Below are 17,238 nucleotides of genomic sequence, written 5' to 3'. Positions count from 1 at the left end.
CCGCATTTAAAACACTCCGCTGTAAAATTTGAAGAAGATCAAACACAGGAATGCGCTGCGAAATTCTGCAATCGAAACGCTAAAAGGGTGGAAGACAAGTGAAGTAAGATGGAAGAGATCACGCTGCCATCTGATGGTGTTTGATCTAACTATTTCCTGCCACATGGCACAAGAATTGAAAGGGATCAGCCAACGGGAATAAATCCTGCCTTTATCGAGCTTCCTTGTTTGGTTGACGACAAGCCCACTTCAATGACAGACGCGTTTCGGTAGAAAACTGGATTTTCACGGTTTGATTTCTCTACAGGCGAATGCTGAAAGGTGATTGGTCAAGTGAAACCGAAATTCTTTAGGCTTAACAATGTGGATACGAGTAGGCTCCACCTCTGGAAATTTGAACTCATCATTAACAAGAATATGATATTTTAAGGCAGTTTTCTTCCTTCTATAAGTGAAGATACCGGGGATACAATTCCCCTACATACCCCATCGCTTCGAGCACTGATTTGCATATTAATATTGCATTGGTTACATTATTTTTAATAAAAATATCTTTGCTAGCCATTGCATACGATTTAATTCTCATTGTCTTCTTGCGTAATGTTTTCTAGCTTTTTCCTTATGTATTCTGGCTATACTTTTAACAATAATTTATGCCAGGTTCCTTAATTTTGTGTTATATCTCTTTTCTGTTGTTTTTCGTTTTTTAATTTGATATTCCACTCTCTTCTCATAAACATGCGTCTGGGTTGCATAGCCATAGTTTTTTTCAATGATGTGCCTAGAGTATTGGACATTCAATAGCATGAAAGTACAGTTGGATGTTCAAGTGTTACCCGGCAAATAGTCCATGACGACTTTAATTTCCCTCGCTTATCCTGTGCTTTCTTAAGGAATGGAATTTTATACTCGTACGTGTGCTGGTGCAGAAGTTATCAGCTGCTTATCTTGCATTTTGTTTTGAAGCCCTCGTAGCGTAAAATAAATAACATTAGCATGGTGATGGGCAATTTGCTTGGTAATACTGTACATGAGTCTCTGGAAACGAAACCTTTTCAAAAAATTCATGCAGTGTGAGAAGATCTGGCAACTCAGTGGCACAACCACAGTGGAGCAAGGGGCATTTTCATAGCTGGGGATACCACCTCCCGCATCCCCTTCACTTCGAGCACTGACCACCACCACTACTATTACTAATAATAATATTATTTTTATTATTATTGATATGCTTATGCCGGTACATGCACCCCCCCCCCCCAACAAAAAATCGTATTTTGCGCCTCTGAACTCATTGACTATCTCTCTGTATGTGTCCGGTGTAGATGTGCTGAACTTACTTGACAGGGCACAGAGTAAAATCCTGGTAGTATACACTCTATCCATCACACCAAGCCCTCTAAAAGATCCATACACTAGACACTATTGGCACATAGACAATTAGTTGAAATCTTCAACTGACAGAAATAAGATTTAGACGCCTTCGACAATGAAATTACTCCTAAAAATATCAAGCTTGAATTTTTCGTTAAGAGATGGCAGCACAAGCTAGACCTCTTTTGTCTGTCAGAAAATCAAGTAGAGCTAGAAGTTTTTCACTATATATATCCTCGTATGCACAATGATTGAACTCTATATTATCTGAGAAAAGAATAACGTGAAATTATTTTCAGTAATTATAATAATTGAAGTATATCTGTCGGCCCACCAAATGTTTATTTGTAGATTTTGCTTGAATTTATAAGAAGTGGTTTATGGAAACAAGAAAGACGTAGGAAACCGTTGTTTTAATAAAGGATTGCCCAGTGATATTGATGCAAGTGGACTCGCTCTAACTATCTTCTCATGTCCAATTGGATTTCAATCTAGTGCTCTGCATATTGCCAAACCAAGGCCTGTTTGTGGTTTACTTTTTAGTCGGGTTGCAGGCAAGGATGTATTTAGAGGCGGGGGGGAGGTCCATATCCCTGAAAGATTTAGCAACTTCTGAAATTAAATAATTAAAATATACTTGTTGAGCATTGATGGTCATGGCCGCAGACCTTGTGTGGGCAAAGCACTTTCTGCCCACCCCCCCCCCAAATTCAGGTAGAGGGACGCAGTTTAAATACATTTACACACATAAAATATTGTGATCATATGGCCTTGAAGAACAGTGTCAAAGGATATTTATGCACTACTACTTATGTTATGATAATATGCATAAAATATTAATCAGAAACCTTACTTTTCGTCAACTGGATCTAACAGTCCTTTTTGATTTTGTATATCAATAAATATTCAATTCCTTATCTATTTGACATTAATTTCCTTGCCAGGGCAGTTGATATTACACAAATTTTGGCGATCTCAACTGGACGTAAGCTAGGTAATAAATACGTACTGTTATATCTCTATTCATATACCGCCTTTTTACCTATTCATGTGTTAATAATAACTACAATATTAATTAATTTACATATTTAATTAATATATTTAATTTAATGTAATATAATTATAAAATAGTAATTTAATGTAAACATTATTATTATTATTATTTCTGATACACTTTGTTCGGACTCAGACTCCCAAAATATATATTCTAGTTACCAGCATGGGTATTACCGAAATTTCTGCGCCTGTTTGGTGTTCACAGTGCGGCCCTGGATAGAAATATATTACACAAAAATATCCGGCATCAAAATGGTACTTCTCTTCAACGTAGTACGTACATTCCAAGGCCTAGTGGTAACATTGATTGCTTGATTTGTTTCTTTACTTCACTATTCTGCCACTTTTGGCTAATCGCGAAGATGAGGATAAGTGATTATGTGATGAAATTCATCAAGGGACACTCACAGAGAACACTCATGTCCAGGTCGGGATTCGAATCTTGGACCCATGACGTCGTGTGCTAACCATTCCGCTACGGTGCTCAGCACCTAGATGTAACATCGTTGCCTCGAAATCAAGGGGTCCCCGGTTTGATGCTCTATGGAGAAAAATAGTGCTTCGGATTGATTGATTGATTTGCTTTATTTTACTTCGCTTTTTGTGAAATGATGAAATTGATGAATAAACATTCACAAACATCCATGCCCAGGCCGGGATTCGAATTCTGGACCCCGTTAGCGCGATGTGCTAACCGCTCCGCCACGGGGGCCGGTCCATAGTGCTTCGGATCCCACTCTGTGTCCCTATAGGGTAGTCGATCCGGGGACCCCTTGTTCGACAAGGTTTCCCTGGTTCGATATCTTTAAGCTTCAAGTTCAGTGTGGATTAGCTCATCTGCGCATAAAAGTGAACGTAAAACTCGAACTTAGTACACCCTTGGTTGAATTTTTTGCAAGCTGACGAAGCTGTGGCGTCTGTACCCACACCCAGAGAAATTCCTCTCTGTTTGTCCTTTCCTTAGTCTCATCTTATCACCAGTTATTTCCATTGTTGCGATTAGGCTAAAGCGAAAATTGGCAGAATAGCGACGTAAAATAAACTAAATCAGCTAAAACAAATGAAAAGATCCCTGCTTTCTGCTGAAGTGTATTCATTTCAGCAAACAGATATACAAGGCTGCAGGTAACTTTCTGCCACACACACATTTTACAATTCCAAATGGGAACTGACCACGCATAATCGCATCAAACTATCTTCAAAATATGGGAGCTGGAGACCGACAGCGGAACACCTAGCCTCTGAGGTGAAGCATACCCATCCAACTGAATCAATATAACTCAAATCAATTGTCTTAAACCACATGCTGATCTACTGTCGCTCTCTGGCTCCCTATGCACTGTTTGTAACAAGAAAATTGTAACGTGCAGGGCGCGTGAGGTCAAAACGTATCCAGAAATCCGGTAGGCCTATATGTTAAACAATGCATACATACACACAACATTAATATCGTATTTTAAACATATTCCAGGAAAGGTTCATGTTAAAAAATAAAAGGTATAGGTGTATTAACATTGTACTGATACCAATGTAATTATACAAAATTATATTTATGTTATATATTATGTTATTAAATATTATGGATGGGCCGATATGAAATTTTGGCCGATACCGATAAAGGACCGATATAAAATTCACCGATACCGATAACCGATATTCTACCGATCCGATATAAAATTAGAAATGGTCCTTGAAGAACCTGAAAGTTTCATTGACCTCCTTAATAAACATGTGTTTCGAGGTGACTGCAGTGAAAAAGAAATTGCATATTTAGACATTTAAGTTTTCAGAAAGTAGGGCATGGAGATTATCCATGAAAATTAAACAAAATGGCAAAATTTTGCACTAAATTATCAGATATTTATCGATATATCGAATCGGTAAAATAATAGGTAATTTAACCGATACACCGATATGCCTATATCGGTCGATACCGATAGAGTATCGATTAATCGGTCCCATCCCTATATTATTGTATTTGTCAAATTTTTATTTCCAGATTTATGTAAAATTCAAATTTCAAATAAAGCAATGGAGCGTAGCAATAACGGGGGAGCCGTAGAAGGAGCAACTGCCGTCCCAGTTTATCACAGAGGCTCTGGGACATGCGCATAACCTCGGCGGGTGGAGGTTGGGATACATACGGGGGATTCCCCCTTATTGTAAGAGAACTGTGTTGAATGCTAACTTTTATACGACCTGTGTTGTAGATTCATCTTTTAAAAGCATAAGTTGATTGGAAACTAAATTAAATAACGTGAGTCCGAGACAATTTTATCTTAGTCGTGTCGTATGGACGCGCAACAGCGGGCATTTGTTAATAATTGAATTTGTAGTGATTGGGGAGAAAAGGTTCCTTCGTTGTCGCCGCATTCATTCTAAATTCGTCCACGACAGGTCGTTTGTCATTCTGTCGAGTTTTGCAGGATTTATCGAGGGGGCAAGGCGGGAGGAACAGTTGGAGGCAAAATGGCGACAGGTTGGACATCCCGGACGCGATTGGCCCATGCGTATCATTGAACTACGACTTGTCTCCCCCCCCCCCCCATCCTCCTTCTCACGCCATTTGGCTTTGTCCAGTGTACAAATTACACTTTTTGCTTTTGAAGGGTGTGAGGGGTAGATGCCACTTTCACCCCTCCGAACTACAGGTGCCACACAATTTAAACATTATTACTAGGGAGCGGAAGTTGATGAAATGTCATCTTTTTTCTGACATCTCGGACATGATGCCCATTAAATATCCACAATATTACACTTCGTCTAGAACCCAAAAAAGGTAACTTAAAAGTGCATTTTTTTTGCCAATTTTCAGATTTTAGGTCATTTTCCCCGATTTTCGGCATTTTCCCGTCATTTTTCGCAATATTCGGTGTATTATTTCGTCATATTTCGTCACTTCTTTCATTTTGGTAATATTCTTGAGTCTTTTCACCATGGAGAACATAGGCTTATCTCGCAGGATTACAATTTACGAGCTTTTTCATTTAATTGTTTTAAAATTATTCGGTTGTTTCCATTGGAAATCCTCGTTGCATATTTTAATTGAATGTGAATGTGCTTTCATTTGGTGCCTTTTTTTTTAAAGCAAGATTGCATTTTGTTTAATTTCCTTTTCATTTCAATTTTTAACCTGAAACTAACAAATTTAATGGTTATGTTTTGCATTTTTTACGTCATTTTTTCCCATTTTTTAGGACATTCTATAGGTCATATAGCTATATTTTTTAGGTCATCAACTTCCGCTCCCTAATTATTACAATACGATAAATTTATATATTTCGTATTATTATCACAAGACATGGACAGAGAACAAGAGAGTTAGAGAGAGAGAGAGAGAAGGAAAGAGAAAATAAACAAGACAGGGACAGAGAGAAAGAAAAAACTAAGCCCCGCGACATGTTAAGTTTGCAGCAACATTCACACATGTAGACCAGGCGCGGCTCGTGCATAATTTTCCTGGGGGTTCACCAAAATTATGCAAAGTGGACTTATCTAAACCTTTTGAGACACTACACGCTTTTGTTCGTAGAGATAGTACTGGGAAAATTATCAAATTTTGGCCGGTAGATTACTGACAAAGTTAATTTGCTTTATGTTCAGATAACAGTGAACAGTGACAGCACCAAGGAGTGTGTGTGTAGGGGGCGATCATTTTAATTTAAGATTTTCGTATGGTATTGTATTTAATCTCAGAATTCAGAAAATATTCTCGCCTCAATTTTGCCTCTTCCACTCTTGCCAACTCTTTTCTGGTCCCACCACTGTCAAATAGACTATATTATTGGAACTGGATCCTGAACCTACAGTTAAAAATACAGATCTCTGCCTGCTAAAATGAGTATGTATTAGTAATCGAACCCAAGACCCCTTGATTACAAGATAATTCTTATATAACTATTCGAAAGTATATCGCTAAATCAAAGCGATTAGATTCTATTCTATGCAATATGTTAACTTCTCGCACAGCAACAACTACACAATCCACCTCACTTCACTCAACGTATCACTATGCCATATACAGGGTGATTTCGAACTCCCATTACAAACTTAGGGGGGGTGAATCTAGAAGGAAAAACAAGCCGAAAGTGCCATGTGGCAAAATTACGAAAACGGCACCGTGTGGCTGCCAGAGCCGTGAGAAAATCGGTTCACACCTCTTTCAAAGAGCAATAACGTCTGAACCACGAAAGATACGAAGATCGGCTCTGGCGGAAGTGGAGGAAGTCGTATCCAAACAATATCAGGGCGTTGAAATTGCGGCGCTTTTCGTAATGCGCAAGGGGAATCCCCAAAGGAAATGGGGAATCCCCACTGCATGTGAGCGGAAACTCGCGCAAAGTGGAGAAAGACGACGAGGGAACATGCTGTCACAGGACGGTCGAAAAGTGACACATGGAGGGAGTCCCCAGAGGAGCGCATGAAGTGCGACAAATGGAACATGCTTGGACAGTGACTGTCGCGCATCCCAGATGGTACGCAAAACGGAGTGATGGATGTACACGTGCATGCTACGTGGAACGCAACGTGCAATTACAATTGCGATATGAACCACTACGTGCCCCCTCCCACCGGGAATTCGTTGAACCCGGGACCTCGGGAGTACAAGGTCAGCCGGAAGTCGGCTCTCTGAGGAGCAGCACCAAATATCCACGTGCCCCACGAATGCTGGGACACGTTCGTATTGTTCTGTACTACATTACTGCAGAGCGTGTAGAGGTATCCCATGCGAGTCCGACGTTAGTCATTAACGTTCTCACGTGAAGGACATGGAACGGGAGCGACCAACCCGTACTTACTGACGTTCCTTCCCGTTCGTAGCCTCTGTGATGCATGAAGGTGTGCGCTGACGTCATACTAGGAGTCACTCGCTATCCCTGGTCGAAGTTGACCCTTGCGCCCTCTGGGTATTGCAAGACTGTATGGAGAGAGCGCTGGACGTGACACATTGGTTGAGTACGTACACACGACGTATCTTCTGGGAACATTACGACGTTGTGGGTGTGTGTGGACGTGAAAACTCCCACGATGGTGCAATACAGTTTCGAGGAGTATGCAGACATGATGCTCATTTACGGGGAAGCGAGATGCAATGGAAGGGCTGCCCGTGCGATGTACCAGGAACGTTTCCCGGAACGTGTGACGCCATCACACACCATATTCGAAAAAGTGAACCGTCGTCTTCGTGAATCTGGAACATTTGTTGTGAGTAGAGTGGACACAGGTGCCCCAAGGACGAGGCGCACGCCTGCGGTGGAGGAGGCAATTCATTCTTCATGCTGTGCACGAAGACCCTGGTACGAGTACCCGAATCGTAGCGCGGGATGTTGGTGTATCTCAGTCTGTAGTGTGGAATGTCCTTCATGATCAACAACTGCACCCATATCACCCCCAGAAGGTGCACGCCATGGGTCCCACAGATTTTGAACCACGTGTTCGCTTCTGCACATGGTTTGTGCGTCGTTGCGTGAATACGCCTCAGTTTCCACAGTTGGTGCTCTTCACGGATGAGGCGAAATTCACCAGAGAGGGTGTTTTTAATTCCCGCAACAGCCATGTGTGGGATGAAGAGAACCCATTCGCAACGAAAGCTCGTGGGTTCCAGCAGCGAATGGGCATCAACGTCTGGGCAGGAATACTGGCCGGTCGTTTAATTGGCCCATACGTACTTCCCACCAATCTCACAGGTCGTACTTATCTGATTTTTCTCCAAGAGACATTGCCCGAGATGTTGGAAAATGTGCCATTGGCCATTAGGCAAAACATGTGGTTCCAGCATGATGGGGCGCCACCCCACTTTGCACGGGACGTACGGGACCATCTGACCCACAGATATGACAGGCAATGGATAGGGCGTGCCGGGCCCGTGCCGTGGCCCCCACGATCTCCCGACTTAACGCCCCTGGACTTTTTTCTATGGGGGCACATGAAGAGTCTCATTTATGAAACCCCCATAGAGTCTGAGCATGACCTGGTTGCTAGGATTGTGGCAGCAGCGGACTTCATTCGAGAGAATCCACTGGTCTTCAATCGTCTGTATGAGAACATTCTTCGAAGGTACAATGTGTGCATCGATGTTGGTGGTCGTCATATTGAGCCCCTGTTGTGAGTTTCCGTTCTGCACACGCCAAAGGATGTTTTCATACTGTCCTTCGCAGTGCTTACGTGCTGCATTCCGAGTTCATCGTCGTTCCTTCATACCATCGGTAATGAACAGAAACATCAAGCAGCAATGATTCAAGATTTAGCACAAGTTGCCTATTTTTCAGGACAAAGGGTCAATATCTGTGTTACTGATTTTTATCTGTTTGTGCTACTCTCTGTTTTCCTTCCGCCAAAGTGATACTGTACATTCCAATGTGAAACCCTTCATACGTACGTGCCAATTTCTTTCCTTTTTTTGTGGCTGTGTCTTTTAGGGAGGTGTCCCTGCATTCGTGGGGCACGTGGATACGTATTTGGTGCTGCTCCTCAGAGAGCCGACTTCCGGCTGACCTTGTACTCCCGAGGTCCCGGGTTCAATGAATTCCCGGTGGGAGGGGGCACGTAGTGGTTCATATCGCAATTGTAATTGCACGTTGCGTTCCACTTAGCATGCACGTGTACATCCATCACTCCGTTTTGCGTACCGTCTGGGATGCGCGACAGTCACTGTCCAAGCATGTTCCATTTGTCGCACTTCATGCGCTCCTCTGGGGACTCCCTCCATGTGTCACTTTTCGACCGTCCTGTGACAGCATGTTCCCTCGTCGTCTTTCTCCATTTTGCGCGAGTTTCCGCTCACATGCAGTGGGGATTCCCCATTTCCTTTGGGGATTCCCCTTGCGCATTACGAAAAGCGCCGCAATTTCAACGCCCTGATATTGTTTGGATACGACTTCCTCCACTTCCGCCAGAGCCAATCTTCGTATCTTTCGTGGTTCAGACGTTATTGCTCTTTGAAAGAGGTGTGAACCGATTTTCTCACGGCTCTGGCAGCCACACGGTGCCGTTTTAGTAATTTTGCCACATGGCACTTTCGGCTTGTTTTTCCTTCTAGATTCACCCCCCTAAGTTTGTAATGGGAGTTCGAAATCACCCTGTATAATCAGAAATTCGGAAGTATTTTTGGCTTTACTGGGAATATTTCTGCATTTAAGACATATTTTTCAATTTATATGACATAATTACATACATATTTTAGTTTTATAGACCATAAAGTCCTGGGCCCTACTTATAACAAGTACCCCTTCCTCCCTCACTCTCTCACACACCTTCACTTATTCTCTCTATCACACACATCTACATATCCAAAAAAATGCTTTCTATTCACACGCCTATCAATGATAAGCAGAGTATGCAGAGCTTATTCTTCACCATGGCTAAGAAAGGCAAGGTCGTCAATGCAACTGGCGATGTATGCCAGACAGGAAGAAAGCCTTGCGGCAAAGAAATTTCATCTGGCCTGGCTTGTTGAAAAGACAATGGGTCGTCTAGAGATGACACAATTCCTTTGGGAGTTGTTTTTAAGTTACGATTTATTACTACATCACAGAGTTTGATTTCTAACATAATTGAGACTAGATACTATGAATGGATCTTTACACGGATATCAAAACATTTATGTCAAAATTTTAATAACATGTGGACAATGGACATATCCGATAAACATCCAGAATATGAGATCCCTTGGATATCCAAAATAACAGATTCTCTAAATATCCACAATATTCATGGATCTCATCTGAACATTGTGGATGTCCTATCGATGAACCTTGGAGATTTGTGCTGTATGGGCCAGAGATGACATCACACTTGGAGCATTCACTTTTTCGCTACATTTTCCACTGTCATCAAAACATACAGAACAAGCCTTGTTTTCGAACAGAACTTCTGCCATGGGAGAACATGTTCGTGCCTTTAGTTCCTCTTGGTTTGGGTCATTTTTCTGGCTTTCTTGGCTTAATTTTAGTGGTACAGTTTGTTGATCTGGGTGGGTATTTCTGTTGCACAAGTGAATTTGACACTGAATGATTGAGAGTTTTCCCATCTTGTTAAAATGTAGACTATCTTCTTTATGTAGGCATCTATTCACCATGTCAAGTTTCAGCAATTTTACATTCCTGAATAGTTTGCAAATCGATTTTAGTTGATTGTTTACATCTTTTACTGCTCTATTTACACAAAAAGTATTTATCAAGTCACGATGAAATGGAACATTGGATACAATGCCATTTGTGTGGATAAGTTGTTTGAAGGTGTGTTTAATTATGCTTATATTTTGAAAATTATTCTCAGTAATACAACCAAGGTCTTCAGTTCCTAAGGATTCTCAGTCATTTGCTATCGTGTAGGTTAACACCTTTGTTTCACCTCCAGGTTTCACAATTTCACTACACACTACATTGGCTGAACTACTGTTTACATGAAAAGCTAAATCACGACCATGACTGTCAGCAAACATGCGTGTGTTTCTTTTTCATGAAAGGATGTTTGTTCTTTTGACTTCTTTGAATATGTCTTAGTAAAGGGTGTCTCAGAAATATTTTAGTTTTTAAAACTATTCAAATACTTAATTTTTTTGTATCAAGATAAATTTATTACCAAAAGAAAGTTTCAACATTAAATTTTTATTTGTGGAAAAGAGTATTGGACAAATGGTGACCCTTCATGTTTTCACATTCAATTATTCTTGAACAGTAGCGCTCAGAAGTTACAGATTGGCGATGATCCTCACTAACAGACACGGTCAATGTTTCTGTTCGATCTTGAGGACCTTGGACGTCTCGGTGGTTTACTCGTCATAGCGCTTCCAGTGTTTTCAAACTTTCTCACCCAATATTTAATTAAATTTGCACTTGGGAAGTCTCTCATTCCTGCCAGGTTATAATGATACCGGTACAAACAACGCACAACGTAACAAGCATTATTTTTATAAAACGCACAAACACAAAAAGCATGTTGCTGCCGGGTAAAGTGCTCCATGGCAACTAAACATTAACAATGTTGCCAAGCTTTTGCGATGAATCTCATTTCTCCGTAATGTTTGAATTGCCCCAGTGGGCACATTCAAAAACGAAGATATTTCTGAGACACCCCTTATTATTATTATTTTGTTTGAAATGGTATGTTTGCAAGCTGTACTATAGACTTTAGAGAATGCTGTTGTGTTAGTTTCTACTCAGTTCTTTCCTTGCATTGCTTTATATAAAAACATAGTAAAGGAAATTTATACGATAACAAGGCTGGTCTCCATAGAGGAGTGATCTTTGTCAAGCTCTGCAAAGCCAAAGATGAAAGGTTCGAACCAGGATGTGAAATCATTGAATACATGCACACAAATATCAAGAATAACATTCACACTGCACCATCCTCTCTACATCCCCAACCTGGCACTCTGTGATTTCCATCTCTTAGGGCCATTGAAGAAAGACCTGGGTGGTACACAATTCACAAGCAATATGGAAGTTCAGCAAGCCATCATGATGTGGCTTCAGGGACTTGACTCCGATTTCTTCTATGCTGGCATTGATGCCTTGGTGTAACATTGGAACAAATGTATGGACAAACATGACTATGTTGAAAAGTAATATGTATAAGTATATCTGCCTGGGGAATAAAGTTTGTTCATGAGAGCTTGTTACCTTAATTTTTGAATCACACTCATCACTAGAAAGTTTTACACAAACTCTCTAATTAGTGTAATTTGCAGCATGACGGTTTTTTTCTGAGGCTTAAATTGACCAACTACTGGTCCATTGATGTTGTTCCCAATGACACAAAACCAGAAGTAATTGACCGTAACGTGCTCACTGATGTATTGGTCAAATTACATAAATATAATGAAACAAAAGTAGAAGACACACTCCTTCCAGGAGGAACATATACTCCTCTAATGAGTAGGTTGAACCTCTGTATACCCTCAAATACAATCCTATCTGGGACCATGACTGCTGGCAACAAAGGTGAGAACACTAACCATTAGGCCAAGTAGGAGCTCACACACAATTACCATTTCTTATTTTCATCATTATAGTACAAGGTCTTACGTCAAAAAATGCACATGTATTTTGGATTTTCTTTATTCGTGTGTACAAATCACAGGCACATTTAGAAAAAATAAAGCTATTGTAACAAGTAATGTTTAAAGAAAATATAAATAAATTTTACCAAAAACACAATATGAAAAGTAAGTGTCCAATGCTACAACAAGTAATTTTGGGTACTGAAAATCACTCCAACAAAAAACTCTGCAGTAGAATACTAGTGACAAAGGAATGTAAACACTGAAACCCCCCAAAATCATCACACGGAAACCTTAAACCAAATTTTACCTGACACAGTAAAATTTGAACTACACTAGAACAAATCTTAGCAAATCTCTTCTTTGCTTGTATAGACTATGTTTATTTACTTATCCAGTAATAGGAGTTAAATAAATCTACTTTCTATATTATATATAATATAATAGACATTCTTACAACCCTGTATCATGCTATATACCATATAAACGGTGCCAATGCATGGAGCATAAAATATGTGAATAAACACTAACATCAATGCATATCTAGCTTTTTCACTGCATTGTTATTAATGAATATTTTTACTTCAAATGCAGTACTTTTTTAAAGTTTTATGTCATCATTTTCAATTGGCACATATGCCGAATCACATGTCATTGTTATATGTGGCAAGTTGAGAATAAGCAGTCAAAGAGCAATAGCTTGTGGAAGTCATAACTGTAATGCTTTTCATAGCACCCGAACACATCACATATCTTATGATATTCATATATGACAAAAAACAATACAATATTTAATAATATGTTCATGATCATGTACAAAAAAAGTACTAAGATACAGGCCAAACAATATTTCTTTTTTTTATTCTTTATAATGGAAGCACCAGTAAAAAAATGCTAATATTCGTGACAATAAGATGCTTATTGAAACCTCTTCTTCATATTAAATTATAATTATTTCATTTTTTAAATTTTCTTCCCCCTGGGAAGGGGGGAGGGGGTAGAATCAAAGAGTTTTCTATCCTGTAAAAATAGCATCCACAACTATTTTGCTAAATAACCTTTACGTTTGTGAAATCATACAAGTTGCTCATTGTCTGAGGAGATTAACGAAAGTACCATTAACTTGAAAAGCTTAAGAAATCTGAAAACTGGGGGGCAAGTGTCCCCTTGCCCCTGCCAAGTTATGAGTATGGTCTCCCCTACATGTCACTCATGATCTTACTTTCTTCTTTTACTGGTTAAGGACAGGAAATCATTTTTTTCCACATTTACAAAACATTGGAAACACAATCATTCCAAGTGTATAAATATTGAAACATGTTCATGTTCATGCAACAAATCATGAATGTACACCGCATCCTTACACCTTTCGGTAATTCTAACATAGAGAATCTGAATTCTTCCACAAACAGTACACACACATATTTGTCATTCAGTCTGATCTTATCCATAACTTTTCTCCTAGTTATTAGATCTCTGAAAACTTACTTGTAATGAGTAATTCAATGCATTTGTAAAGAGTTTGGCCATGACTAACATACACACTTCTTGTACTTAACTGGGAACAACACACAGACATAAAATAAACTATACCATGTACATATCTTCTTGCAGTCGTTATACACTACAGGGTTTTTCAAAATTATTAATCTGATTTTGATCAGCTGTGGATTTAATACAGCATACACTAAAGGAAAAAATAAATGTTCAGAGTTTCAGAAGGTTCATGCAAGAGGACCCTACTCTCAATGTGCGACATTGTGTGGGAAGATGGCCATCTTACAGAAGAAATTTTCAATACTGCAGTTTTTGAAGTGTGAATCAGCAGTCACAGTGCTGAACAAGTTACAACAATGTTGGCGAGTTGAACATTAGACCCTTGAGCACCTCTAAGTGGTATCGGGAACTAAACAACCTGCATCAAAAAGTCTCTCTCGCAACTTATTTTATCATACATCTTCTCTAAGAGGAACGCAAAGGATGTTATGTACGGTTTAGTACACAACCACTTATACAAGCAGCAAGCTTTCCAAACCCTCAGGCTTCCCCGTGACTTCAACTAGCAACACTAGCACCACTGCTAAATAACAGGGTTTCAAATGTTGTGGTGGATCTATACAGTTTTCTGTAATGCGAGGGTCGTGCATTGAAATTAAAGCACTAACATCATCTCCTTTGGCACAAGCACAATCCATTCCTTATAACATAAGATGTACAAGAAAAAACAACAAAAATAGCATGGATAATTTGGATACTATTATCTTGGCTGTCAATGTAACTGTTACACACAAGCCTTACCGAGTGGAAAAATTTCCATAATCATTTTATAGTTGTGTTGTAACTATGTGAATCTCTGTTCTTAAGATTTGCATAACCACTTTTAATGTATGGAAAATATATATCTAGTTCATAATTGGGAAAAGAGACACGGTAGTATATAGATACGGAGAAACTAGTACTCACTTTTATCCGCGAAGCTGTTTTTTCTTCTTTTTCGATTAATTTCAGTGATAAGAGTACTAGTTTCTCCGTATCTATATATCTAGTTGTTGCAGTATGCGACTGTAATATGTGTAACTATGTGAAGTCACAGTTCTTATTTTGCTTAATATATCAGTGATTACCCTGTATTCGTACTTCACAAAATAGTCCTGTGAAATTGGTTAAATTACCTTGAATAACCCTGTACTTTCATAATGCAAGTACAGAAGTTACGAGTACAGTCCAAGACAAATGCAAAGTTCTTTAAAAAAAGTTATTGTGATTCACATTAATACTCTTATTACTGGCTTTGCAGAATCCCAGATATAAGAAAAAATTCAACAATATGTGGTTTCTACCACAAAAATTCTCTGAATAATACAAATTCTGAAAAATTTTAATGTATTAAAATCATTGCCTTATAACAACAATAATAATGCTCTGCATAAAACTGTCAATCCTAATAAATGGCAAAACCAAGTATAACTGACGCAAGCAAAAATTAAACTATACTGTTAACAATATAAACTTGGCAATAATTGTATATTTCCAGTTATATATAGAGCAATAAATTTGTGTCATGGTACACAATATAAATATTTAGTTATGACAATCTTGAGGCAGGTAGTTGTAAATGGCGTAAAAATTTTCTCCAGTACTAAATATATTGCAAAATTACTTCAATACAGTTGACATAATGCGTAATCTCTGCACTATGCAAACAAACAATTAACACATCAAAATTATGGTAAGGACGTAAATTGGTACCGACAGCTGGAGGAAAATATTTGTTGCAACGTGAAGATACTGCATTACACGAACATCGAAAAATGAAGTCAGGTGTTGGTCTTTACATTAAAGTAAAGCCACTTTGTAAAACCAGGTATGCCAAATGTAAAGCTGCATTTATCGCATTTACAGTAGGAACTCTACTTTTTTATAAAGAACCTTTCAGCAAGGGTTGAAAAAAGGAAGGATATGTAGGACATACGAGACACTCGCCCAACAAACTGAAAGTATTCATGTTCTCATTTGTTTGCTGGATTAATCCTGCAATTCCGATACAATTTACCTTCTACATCATTACATACACTGCAAACAATGGTAATAAATATGTTAGCATTAGAGTTGATCCAATGCTGATATATTGGTATCCGTGTTGTAAAGTATCGGCAGGATTTTTTTTACCAATACCGGCCAATACTTTTCCAGTGTTTTGATTGTTCACGGGGTTTGCAAAAATGCCGCACGATACTTTTAGTGTCTAATTATCCTGAAAGTTATGCAAAATTTGAAGTTATCCGACTTTCTATTAACATTATGTGAAAAATATATTTTGTGATTAAATAATAGGTATTTTTACATTTGAATATTTTAAAGTAAAATGCTGATACATTTATGCTTGTAATTGGAGTGAAATATTAATATTAATCTATATATTGAACAATTTTCAATCATCGGTATTGGCTCAGCCCGTGTTAGCATTATGCTGATTTACATACACTTCCAACTTTATTTACGAGTCTGGTTTTCCAGATGCCCCATAAAGTGTCCCGGTGTTCCAGTCACCCTGTGGGGTAAGTTATGCCCTGCACTTCAACATAAAGGCTCTCGCATCACATCATCTTAAGTCTCATTTTGGAGAAGACAGAACCCCCCCCCCCTTCTTTTCCAGTTGGATAAAAATAGTTCTATCATATCTTTCTTTCCATTCTAGTTATTCTCCCTCTTTGAGCTTCTAGTTAACAACGGTGAGGAGCCGGACCCTGTGGCTGAGTGGTTAGCACATCGCGCTGCGACACCAAGGGTTCCGGGTTCGAATCCCGCTCGGGCATGGTTGTGTGTGAATGTCCATTTATCATTTTCATCATTTCATCACTCATCCCCATCTTCGCAAATTAGCCAAGACTGCACAAAACGCGAAGTAATAAAATAAAAAACAACAGGATGAATTGGTAATGGGGCAAATAGCACTTTATGCTGACCTTCCCAGCAAGGGGAGCAGCAATACATGTTTTTTGATTGTCGTTTGGAATATGCAAAACTGTTCATTTTATTTCATTATGTTACATGTCTTTACTAATGTAAATCGGGAAGGAGTTGTTATTTTAAGTCCACTTTATGCACAGTTAAGGCTAATTGGGACTGGACCTACAGTTTAAAGTGGGTTCCGAACCACTATGTGCCTCTGCCAGGTATCTCCTTCATTACAAGGAGACGACACTACAACTGTGCCATCGAGGAGGCCCCTAAATCAGTAAGAGTATTGTATTACAGTAGAAACTCAATTTTTACGTTTTTCAGGGAACCAATCTGAAAAAAAACTT

Source organism: Lepisma saccharinum, chromosome 23 (genome assembly GCF_977018435.1).
Source record: "Lepisma saccharinum chromosome 23, izLepSacc3.1, whole genome shotgun sequence".
NCBI classification, from domain to species: domain Eukaryota; kingdom Metazoa; phylum Arthropoda; class Insecta; order Zygentoma; family Lepismatidae; genus Lepisma; species Lepisma saccharinum.
The sequence above is the reverse complement of the archived record's forward strand: the minus strand, read 5'-3'. Positions refer to the sequence as shown.